Source organism: Tachypleus tridentatus, chromosome 2 (assembly GCF_004210375.1).
Source record: "Tachypleus tridentatus isolate NWPU-2018 chromosome 2, ASM421037v1, whole genome shotgun sequence".
In the NCBI taxonomy this organism is placed as follows: Eukaryota; Metazoa; Arthropoda; class Merostomata; order Xiphosura; family Limulidae; genus Tachypleus; species Tachypleus tridentatus.
Window position 1 is genome coordinate 122,528,546 of NC_134826.1, and position 12,407 is coordinate 122,540,952.

The window sequence follows — 12,407 nt, forward strand, 5'->3', positions numbered from 1 at the left end:
GGATTCAAATGCCAGGTCAAAGACCACTGGAGTTCGTACATTACCATCTATAGAAGGAATTCAACTAGCCAGTAGGAACCACTGCCTATACATATATCATTAAGAGAATAACAGAATTTACAGTACTGTTATAATGACATCATAACCAATTGCAACCATCGCACATGCGAATATTCTGATGAAAATAGAATAATTAATAGCATTGTTATAACGCCACCACAGCTTACATAAAGTGAAGAACGTGTTCAACGATATATCGCGGATTAAACCTTGAATCTTCCGATCTGAAAAGGAAAAATCTAGAGTAATTGTCACGTGGCTCCATCTGCATATCTTTATTTTTAAAAGAAACGATAAAACAACTGTCCTGTTTTATTATTGTTTCTTTCAAACATTTTTATTTTACTTCAGTTTATCTGCTTACTTATGTATGTATATTTCTTCAGAAATTATGCATTTATTTTTGTTAACGTTTTTTTCGGATATCAAGCGTTATTTCTTTGTCTTCGCACATTTACTGTTAATTCTTCCAAAAATTATATTAATTTCGGCTTATACACCCGTCTGTTTTAAGTGTATCAGTTTTCTTTTATTCCAGCTCGACTACGTTGTCGAAAGCTTTTTTATCAAATTCTGCATGATACACGTTTTCATGTTTCATATTTTAATTCTTCTCGTGATTCGTGGCATGCGCACGTTTTACTAACGTCACTATAGCCCAAATTGCAACGTTAAGTGTTCCTTATGTGACATCATTTTGACATTAATGACTGGCTGACAGACAACTCACTACTGTATTGTGGTATGAGTAGAGACCCCTCCAAGCGGCCTTCGGACCCCTTTAAGGGAAACAAGGACTTCTAAATTATATCATCTGATACACTTAGAATCAACAAATACCCCAAACAAAATCGCATTTATATTAATGTAATGAGATTATAATTCCAGAATGTTATACGAGAAGGAAAATATGAAATATTCATGAAAACTAAATCCAACTTCACCTTAGAATAGCTGGAGAAAAACAACAATGAACTGAAATGCACTTAAATTGAAGATTATTTTTATTGATAAGACAAAAAGCAGTAATGTTGTGTAAAGGACAAAGATAGTTTAAATAAACTGTTTACTTTCTTTTGTTCTTGTTGTTTTCAATTAAGCTTCAATTTACACAATGGGCTATCTGTGCTATCTGCCCACCACGGGTATCAAAACCCGGTTTCTAACATTATAAGTCCGCATACATAGCGCTTTGCCACTGGAGAGAGGTCAATCTATATAAAACAACTTGTACTACTTCAAACCATATGGTTTTATTCTACAGATAGGTAGATAACTGTGTTAAACATCTGTATGTTTAGTGATACGTTAACCCCTCAATTACATTATTCCCAATCCCCTTTTTGTTTTTCACAAATGTTTGACTCTAACAAGTCTAAGAACCAGTAAGAGTTACTACATTGTTAACTTCAAATGAGTGTCTTGGAATGAAACACGGATTCAGAGAGCCGTGACTTGAACTTCAGAATTAATAACGTTTGATTTCGTCCAGATCTTCACAACCCGTTCTCGAAACCTCAATGGACCCCAAGAACCTTTTGAACAAGCTGCAGTGAATGGAAAACTAAAATTATTTTAATGATGGCAGAAGGTATGGTTAGGCTGGGAGGTTAAGACAAGTGCTAATGATGTTCGGTAATTATTAATGCATCTCGCTTTATGTCACTAACAAGATATTATTCACTTTGTATAACATGTCTGTATAACAGATACACGTATATGTCCATTAATATACTATTTAGTAATTCAAACGTATATCACAATAAAAAATGACATTTGCTTAGCAGTACCAGTGACTGAAACTGTTTATTTGACAACGGCTTAAATTTTGATATAAAAACTGAGACTCGGATCAATTTTGGATGTCAGAAGATATTCCCCAATCGCAAAAATGTGGCTGATGAAAAAAACGTATCGTGTCAGTTTTAATATCGCTTTCAGTATTAATTTCGATTACTTTAGACAACTAATCTAACACTGTATTTTTAATGCCTTTCATTTTATTACTGACTCAGTAAATTTCACCAAAATGAAAGAGGAATCCGTAAAGTAAATGTAATTTTTCTTTCGCTCTATCTCTGGAATGAGTTTCTCACTTACTCCTATCTTTAAACATTCAATCTATACTTACATTCTTTAGTACTTCCAGTTATTTCTGCTTGAAAAATTAAAGGTTAAAAGTGTTAAATTGCTTTTTACTTTTGAATATTCAATTCTCTCTTTCACGTACCATTCTATATTGTTCTAATACTTGTCAATAGAGGGCAATATATGCACCAATATCAAAGCTATTTCCTCATGAGAAAAATCACTTTCGACACCTAGGGAGCATTCAAAATATTATTTTATGATTTAACTACCTACAAAATATTGTTCTCCGATGGTATAACAGTAAGTTTATGAACTTACAATGCTAAAATCCATCGTTCCGTTCCTTCCGGCAGACACTACAGATAAACCGGTGTAGCTTTGTTCTAAAACAAGCTACAAAATATTACGCAAGACTAATAAATTTAAAATCAATCAGTTTTATATTAGGCTATTTATTAAACTAATTGAAATATATTGGCAGTTGTAGTTTATTCCGCATGTAAAACTTTATACGATGAAACTCGATAAACCTATTAATCTAACACATCAACAAGGAAAAGTAAATTAATTTTTTCGTGATAAGTAAACTGCACCATTTATATAATTTTGTAAGCAGTTTCACTTTTCAAAAATCTACTAATATATATTACAAGTTAATACGCAACCCATAATAACACCAAATCAACAATATTAAGGCATAATGTTTGTTTGCTTGTTTTGTCTTAAGCATGAAGATTCGCATTAATTGAAATGCGGCATGTTCGGTGCAGGATACAACCCTAAATTTTAGCATTACATATTTCCAAACTTATCTCTGATCCATCACTGACTTGTGCTATAGACAGTTATTTGCATGAAAAGTTATTATCTATTTAATACGTAAATCCTTAACATTTATATATATATCGGATGTAAGGTTACATAAAAGGAATCAAATGTAAGAATGCAGAATGACGTAATAATACTAACAATATATATTTGAGACAGAGAAAATGTTTTTCATCATATACTTTAAATACAGTGAAAGGTTAACGCCACCTGGTATGTTATTTATCTATTGGTTTGTACGTGTTTACTTTTGTCTCGTTGTAGTTTTACAAAACACAAATCGTCTTGTGGGTATGTGCTGTTATCTAGCGACAATATATGAAACTAATATTGTAAATATGTATTGTCTTACGTTTATTTGTTTTTTGCGCAAAGCTACTCGAGGGTTATCTGCGCTAGCCGTCCCTACTTTAGCAGTGTAAGACTAGAGGGAAGACCGTAACATTATAACACCCTTACGGTTGTGAGGGCGAGCATGTTTAGTGTGACCGGGATTCGAACCCATGACCCTCAGCTTACGAATCGAACACCTCAACACCCTTAACCAATTGTCTTTCGACAACTAATCTAGAATTTATCACTTTGTAATATAATACATGCAAAATAAACAGTCTTTTTAAATTAATTTATGAAATACTGTATATGCATCCTTAATCTTCTATTTACAATCACTTGTAAAATATTTTGTAAATATCTTTAGATATTATTGCCTCCCTTCGTTTTATAAGTACAACGTTCTTCAGCTGAGCAGCTAATGAAAAATATCACTTAACCAAAAATTGTTATTAAAATTGTTGCTTTATCTGACCACAAAATTTAACATCCTTTCTTTTCTGGCATTCTATGTTACATATGTTACATATTCTATGTTACAAATTTAGCCTGTAATTATGGATTATATGATTTATTTATTTAAATTAGATGGAAAATAACTTGTGTGATACTACAGATGGTTTCTCCTAACAGATAAGAATTGAAACAAATTGCTAGTTCTACCGAACGTGATTCTTATTACAGAGTGAAACTTTCCAAGACGATAATTCTTCTCTGGTTGTAATATTATCATGTGCTATGGTGATTACTTGTTACCTTTATTACTTTTCACTTAACTCCTTACAGCTTGTGAACATTTTATTCAACTTCCTCATTATTCCGTAATAACTAGCTCTGTTTCAACGGCAATATTTACAACAGAGCCAAGATAACTTGACAATATGCTTTGTGTAAAACTGCTTTGATAGCAGTACACAAAAATGTTAAAGAATTACAGCCAGAAGTACCAGTAATAACCAAGACAACCAACTACTGCTACAATGCGATGTCAGTATTATAAATTTCAGGTAATTTAATTGGTTTATATTGTTCATATTATTAAGATCATGATTAGTCTTAATTTAAACTCTAGTGATTAATATTCAACATTACACTGTGGAAACTAACTGACACTAAATTTAATGTGCCTGGCTAATTTCTACTCCCTAACTGTTTTCTATTTCATGTACATTTTATTTCAGCTATGTTTATTTTGATTTAAAAATTTATTAATAATAATAATTAGAACACTATACATTTTTTTCGTGGAATGACATATCTTGTATTGTAAAAATAGTGATATCTATAGGAAAGGTTTTATGACCTACTGAATTATTCTGCGCTGAGACTAATATATTTGAAGTAAAACAAGCATTTCTTATTTCAGATAAAGCATGCAATAATTACTTTCTTTAAACTGGGTCATATGTGGTTGCCAGTTGTTTATTTGTCAGATAAATTGATTCTCTACTTATCTGGTATGTTTTATTTATTCGTTTGAAGTTAAGTGCAAAGCAACACAATGGGCTATATGTGCTCTGCCAACTATGGGTATCGAAACCCGGTTTTTAGCGCTGTACGTCCGCAGACATACTGCTGGGAGGCTATCTGGTATACTTTGAATATTACTTATCTTCGTTAATTAAGAAAAGAATCAAGTGTAGCCTAGTAATTAATGTGTATAAATGGAGATCGAAAGGCCAAAGATTGAAGCCGTAATGTGTCATTGGTGATGACCAACTTTGGGGATTTTGTAAACACGGTAAATTCCATTTTCAGTTAATAGTAGATGTGTACGTGACATGTTACTAAAGAGCCATTTACTTCAAAATATCAAACAAAACGTATAATAACTACCTCCTCTTAAGAACTCATGTTTTCATTAATTGACACTTTTTAACAAATCTGTTAATGCTTTTTTATATGACGGTCCCAACAAGTTTTTGTTTGTTTGTTTTGAATTTCACACAAAGCTACTCAAGGGCTGTATGCGCTAGCCGTCCCTAATTGAGCACTGTAAGACTAGAGGGAAGGCAGCTAGTCATCACCACCCACCGCCAACTCTTGGGCTACTCTTTTACCAACGAATAGTGGGATTGACCGTCAAATTATAACGCCCCCACGGCTGAAATGGCGAGCATGTTTGGCGCGACGGGGATGCAAACCCGCGACCCTCAGATTACGAGTCGTACGCCTTAACACGCTTGGCCATGCCAGGTCCCCAACAAGTTTTGGAAAGCCATAAAAAACGTTTATATCAGTTAAAACATGTATATTACTTGCCTCCCCTTTAACTGTTACTAACAACAATAAGGTTAAATATAACATGTTTAAACATTACTTTGAAAGTGCCGATCAGATACACACTAATGATTATTTTAAAAACATTTAATACTGGAAATACTTACATTGATTCAGTCCTTTTTAAATATTTTAATATCAGCTTTCCAACAACATTTTCCTGATTTTATAAGAATATAATTTGTCTGGACAAGTTTAATGACATTACACAATTTTTTTCTTATTCGTGAAGTTATAAACAAATGTAAAATTAGTCTATACGTTATAAACCTCATATATATATATATATATCTGAAAATCTTTGCTCGTCTTTATTCTGTTTGAAAATCACGTTAGTTTAAAAATTATTCTAATAACATATTTGTTTCAAGGGTATTTTATGAAATGTATGCATTGTAGAATTTTGGCTTTAGTAGATAGTTCCTACATATTTCGAGACAAGGTTAACGTTTCGGCTTTTGTATTAAAGTCTTTTTCCAAGCTGAAAAAAGGTCTCGATTGTGACTGCTCCTGTTTCTGGAAACAGTCAGGAGTATTCAATGTATTTGAATACATTAGAACTATTAACTCTTAAATATTTGTATTACTACACTAAAAAGATTGTCCAAAATTATTCTTTTTTTGACGTATAAAAATTTTTCTAAACTGCTGTTCTAACTGGTCTCACTATCTGCATTGAAATAATCAGTATAACAGGTAAAGCAAGCAATCCGACATGTTAATAGCTCTCAGAATCTTAAGAACTAACAAGCGAAAAGAAAGAATGTTCTATATCTATATAAATATAACAGTACTGTATGTCCATGTAACTATTTGGCGTGGTGCGGATAGATCTTCACCAAATCTGGTACGGAGGGTTAAGTCTATGTGGAGCACATACAAATTTTTAGTTTTGTACTTTGCAGGTTTTATGGGTTTTTGTCTTTTTTGTACAATTACATAACTTTCATTAATAATGAAATAAGGTAAGGCCTGTCCGGGTAGTATAACAATATGTCTACCATATTTTATCTGCTATATCCTAGTGCTGACGAGATCTTTCGCCTAATAACATGGTTCGCCAGGCTGACTTGGATACGTTGTTGATTACTATTAAACACAGAACTACGAAGGAAGGGACTTCTGTGCTTTGCTTATCACAGGTATCGAAACCAGGTTTTTTGCAGTATAAATTTGCAGACATGTCGTTGTACCACTGGAAAGGGTTTGGGATACTTGTATAGCAAAAGTAGTGGTTGAAAGGTATTTATATTATATTTGTATTATTATATTTATATTATTGTCAACTTGCAGGAACAAGAGCTTCTATGACATGAACTAAATTCAGTTGGTGATATATAATTTTTATCAATTGTATGTGAGTCAGAATTAATGTTGAGATTGATAACATGCTATTATAGACGTTCTTTCTTCAAGGATGAACATTCAATGAACCATGAACACGATGTAGCTCACATTGCAATGCTTACGTCACCAAATAATTTCAAGTAACTTTCTTTGCATAAAGTTTGTACAGTTTTGTTTTACTGCCATTTTATTCTAAAATATCCTGTAAATGAGCTTACGTTAATCCCTTTATAGAGTCTTATGGATTTTGTCATTTGTCTTTTACAGAATGTTTGCACAAAGTCATACAAAAGCCCACCTGCACATAGCTGTCCTTAATTTTTAACTGAGGCAGGCAGCTTGTAAAGAGCACCTATTGCTAACTGTAGACGAAGAGTGAAATTTTACAGCCCCTCTTATAGCCCACCTATAGCCCCAAAGTACGAAACATAAATTATCGGGTTCTCAGCTTATGTAGTAAGTCACACCACGTTATCCCCTATGAAATCTCGTAATCTTCTATGTAATACATACACATTCAGAATGTTTATCTATTGAAGTATCATCTTACCTCGTGGAATGATAAAGTGACATTAAACCTTTGGAAACGTTTCGTCTGTTCAGATTTAATGAAATAGAAAATTTCACATTTATCACTAGGATATATACTATTAGTGCTAGGGTCAAATGTCTACTCTATATTAAAAAGATTTTTATTGCTATTGTTGTTGTTTTTTGTATTTGTATCATTATAGACCCTATTCATTGTAAATAGAAACGTCTTTTTCCTATGACGTAACACGAAGTTGTTAAACCGCAGTGGTTTACTTAATACTTGTTTCAAACAAATTCTACTGTTTCCTAGGAGAAAATTTTGGAAAATGATAGTGTTTGAAGCTTGTGTTATTTTGTATTTTACTATTAAAACTTCTATGAACCCTGTATCGAACACATTATTACAGTATGTTTGAACCCTGTATCGAACACATTATTACAATGAAGAATAAGCACACAGCACAGTGTTAAGATTACTTTTTGTAACATTATAAAAACATTAAATACATAATAAAAAAATGTTAATTCTATCCACGTTGATGGTTTTGGAGGACACAACCATCAGCTTATAACATGTTTAAAATGTTATAAAGTTGGACTAGAAACAATAATTTGTTATTTATAAAGATGATAGGTAATAAAGTTATCTTGTTTCTCCAAAATTCAGCTCTTTGTCTGTTTTCGCTACTTTAGTATTATGGCTATTTTGAGATTACTTTAAAAATATTCACAGCAGTAATTTATTTAAAATGACACCGTCAAGTAAGATGAAATTACGTGACTTTTAAATTCAAAACTCAAGTGTCGATCCTAGAAAAGGTAATGGCTGTTTGGGTCATCAGTTTATATGTCCTGTTGTGTTGTAGCTTATAAAAAGCATATTTCTTCTTATGGCTCATAGCATGCGCACGTTTCACTCACATCATGACTGTACAAATTGTAAAATTAAAAGTCCTTTATGTGATGGCATTTTAGTGTGTAATGACTGACTGACGGACAACACACACGCACACTAGTGCGAGTGAGTAAAACAAATGAGCCCTCCGGAATGCCTTTAGTCCCTTCTGGGGAAATTATAATGCAAAGCTATTACTTTGGTATTGTGAGTTCAGTGAAGCAGCAGTATGTTATGGTGATAAGAATGATACTATACCTCCATCTGGTACTGATGTAGCTAACTGCATAGTTAAATCGCACCTGAAGGTGTTATTCACTAACTGCTTGTCCCTAACCCCTCAGTTCAATTTTAAGTGCAGCTATGTGTCGGTAGTTCCTTGTATCATAACGTCTGTCTGTAAATAAACACAAAAATACACACTGGGCATTCTGTGCTCTGCCCACAACGGATATTGAAACCCAGTTTCTAGCGTTGCAAGTCTGCAGGCATACCGCCATGTCGCTGGGTGAGGGACACAGCTTTGAGCAAAAACTATAAACAATAATAATATTCTAACTATCTACTTTCTGATATTTGTTTTGTCCTTACCGAAGTCAAGTAATTTCCTTCTGTTTAGTTCCATTTGAAACTGTTTTAGTTATTAGTTTTATTTAAATTATATTATAGTATTTATCTTTCAGTAATTGCATGTGTACGTAAGTAACTCTATTCGATGCTTACTCCTGGTAAATAGTGTCGTTGTTACCCATCGGCTGCTTTTAACAATGATTACATCACTTTTACTGATTCTTCCGGTTTTCCAGTTAACCCTTTTAAAACCTCTGAAACCTAAGTTTTAATTTGCTTGGTTTGCCGCAATCGTTAACCTCACCAAAACTTCTTACTACAACCTCTCACGTGAAAATTTTATGAAGACGAATGGAATGAAGCTTAAGGGAGTGCTCTGTTGACACGTGTTCAACAAGATTTGAATTGTTCATTCATTCTAAATTCAAACCTATGCTCAGAGCATTTTGCTTTTTTCTGTAGTAATTGGCTTTAAAAACATATTCAGGCTTATTTATACATTATTAGCAAAATTATCATTATTATAATATGCTTCATTGTGAATCTTCTTCCCTTTATATCGGTGCTTGAACCTCATAATAAATTGCATAGAGTTCTTAATTAATTATTTACATAAGTGAATTGTATAACACTGGTTGAAACCACAGACATCATAAGCTTGCTCGATATTGAACATGAAGAATGAGTTAATATGCATATGGTGTCTTATTACTTTGTATTCGTGTGAGTCAGCGTACATACACGTATGTAGTTAAACGTCTTCAGTATTAGGTAAACGTTTTTCAAATTGTGTCAAAGTCTATATAAGCCTTTTATCTCTCAATATAGACGGAAAATACATGTTAAAACACATCTCTTTTTTGATTCATTTCATTACATTCAAACTGCAATAACTTCGTTTACAACCTCTCACGTTACGAGAGAAAAAAATTAAGTTTTTCGGTTAAACTTTAGAGTTAATATTTTCTGGCATCGTTTTAATTAGCTGTTATATCTGTGATGTATGAGTATTGGCCTACCAAATTCATAAAGAGATTCCCTCTCTTCTTGAACATGATATAGACTCTGGGGAAAATTTCTGTGGGTGTAATTACAAAGATACACACATACAGTCTGGGCCAACATTTTTGCATACTGTTCTATATTAATGTTATTTCTTACACATTTGAAGTAGTAATTAGGTAACTGTCCAAACAGTAACAGAAAAGGTAGTATATGATCTGACGTCTTTGAAGCAGATTTTCACTAATTTTTAACATTTCTGATGTGGTACTGTGTTAATGTATACCATTTGTGAACTCTTGGTCATCATGAATGTACCCCACTGGAGAGGTTGAAAAAAGTCAAACTTGTTGTTCCATATACGTTATCTGGTTAAACCTGTTACTACTAACATTTTTGGTCAATACTGAATCTTGTGGAATAATCACATCCCCTTAATTTACTTTTAAAAAGAGGCATGGGAGCAAACATTTGTCCAAAAGTCTGTTGTGACAACTATAAATAATTTGATTTTTAGTATAGACTGTGTTTAGTGCACTAAGTAATAAAACACACAAGTGAAATGTATAAATATCTGAATGACCATGGATATCAAAAATTATAAATAAGTACGTTTGAAGGTCCGTAACAAGGCTTTTGAATACCATGCCTTTAGCAGAAGAATAATGCTAGTTGTCTGGTTTCAAAGTAACAACATCAACGTCTTGGAAGTATCCATCCAGACACGTACTTAACCTAGTAGATCCTCTTCTGGACTATCTCAAATAACTAATTTCAGTGTTAAGACCAAAGTCCTTCAGTTTTCGTTTCTAATCTGTTCTGAAAAACAGTAGTGAAACACTTGAGGAGGAGTTGCTTTGAAAATAGCAACAGTGAAACTCCTCATGTTTAAATCCTCAGGAAAAGCAATGTATATAATGCTTGTTAGTCAGCACTGTAACTACTTATGTTTGGTTGACAAATGTAGACTGCTTCGTTGAACTGTAGAGGTTACAAAATCAACCAAAATATGGAATGAAAATTGTGTCCAACCACTTTACATGTTTGTGTACTTTTTATTGCAGCGTTTGTTTTGTTTTGGATACTTCTGAAATCAATTCAATGAATAACCAAAGATATATATATATACTTTCCATTAATTATTTTTTTCCTATTTATTAAAACTTAACTATACCAATTTAATCCGATTTATATTTAATAGATTATTTTTAATTTATTCTGATATGATTAACTTTAATAAAAGTGTTGTGAGGGTTCTTTGGTTATTTGAGAAACTGTTATAAAAACCTCAAGTGTTTTTATTCTAGTAACAAAGAGATTAAAGTTTATAGGTGAGCTAGAATAAGAGGAAATATTTGTTATTGGTCTGTTACTTCCTTTTCAGAATAAGTGGAAATATTTGTTATTGGTCTATTACTTCCTTTTCAGAATAAGAGGAGATATTTGTTATAGGTCTATTACTTCCTTTTCAGAATAAGAGGCCATATTTGTTATTGGTCTATTACTTCCGTTTCTAAACGAGGCAGTGGCCGTAAGAAAATTAATTAGATTTAAAATTACTCAGAAATCATTAACTTTTCGTAAAATATTTCCATTCTTATGATTGTCCACCCTTAGTAGATAGTAATTAACTATTTCATAGTCCAAATCTAAACTAATGTTAAGTTAAAACAGCACTACATTTGTGGGGTTGTATTATTTTTTATTGGACAAATTATGTTGACGCTCTCTTAGTATTAATACTCTAAGTTATTCTCCACTATATGTTTTCTGCCTGTTTCTTATCCTACCCGTATCTTGAAGCCGGAGTAGGCCATCTTAATTTAAAATCTGAAGAATTGGTCTTACCTCACTCCTGACTTTTGCTTTTAATTTCTTGGAATTTAAAGAATTAAAACAATTCCGACAAACAATCAAGAAAAGAAAAAAAGACTTTTCAGGAATGAGGTTAAGATAGATCTCTTAGGGATGAAGTAAGACCAACCTGTTAGATCTTAAATAAAGATTAAACCTTGATGTTGCCTTAGCAACTGGGGGTGGGGGGGTGCCATAAAAACAGCACTTCAGAGAGTTCATTAGTTCTTTTAATAGTTAGTACTCAATGTCATAACTAAGGTCATTGACTTTATGTCTTACAAGAGGAGTAGGGTTCCAAGACCAGATGTAAGTTTTGGGGTATGGCTGTTTAAGATCGTCAGCTTTAACTACGTATTTCTCAGGATAGTGTTTCGAGTTTTTGAGTGTGTTCTTTAAGACTATTAGTCATCCCGAATGTTTCTGTGACACCTTAAAAGTAGTTAACCTTCGGGAAGTATTTTATTGTGAATATTGTGCAAGCAGAGTTAATCTAGATAGACCCACATTGTAAAGTATAACTGATACCATGAAGAAACTGAAACCACAAGGTGTGAAAGGGCTAATTCAAAGCTATAAAATCATAGTTCAACACACGTTGAATGAGTATTTG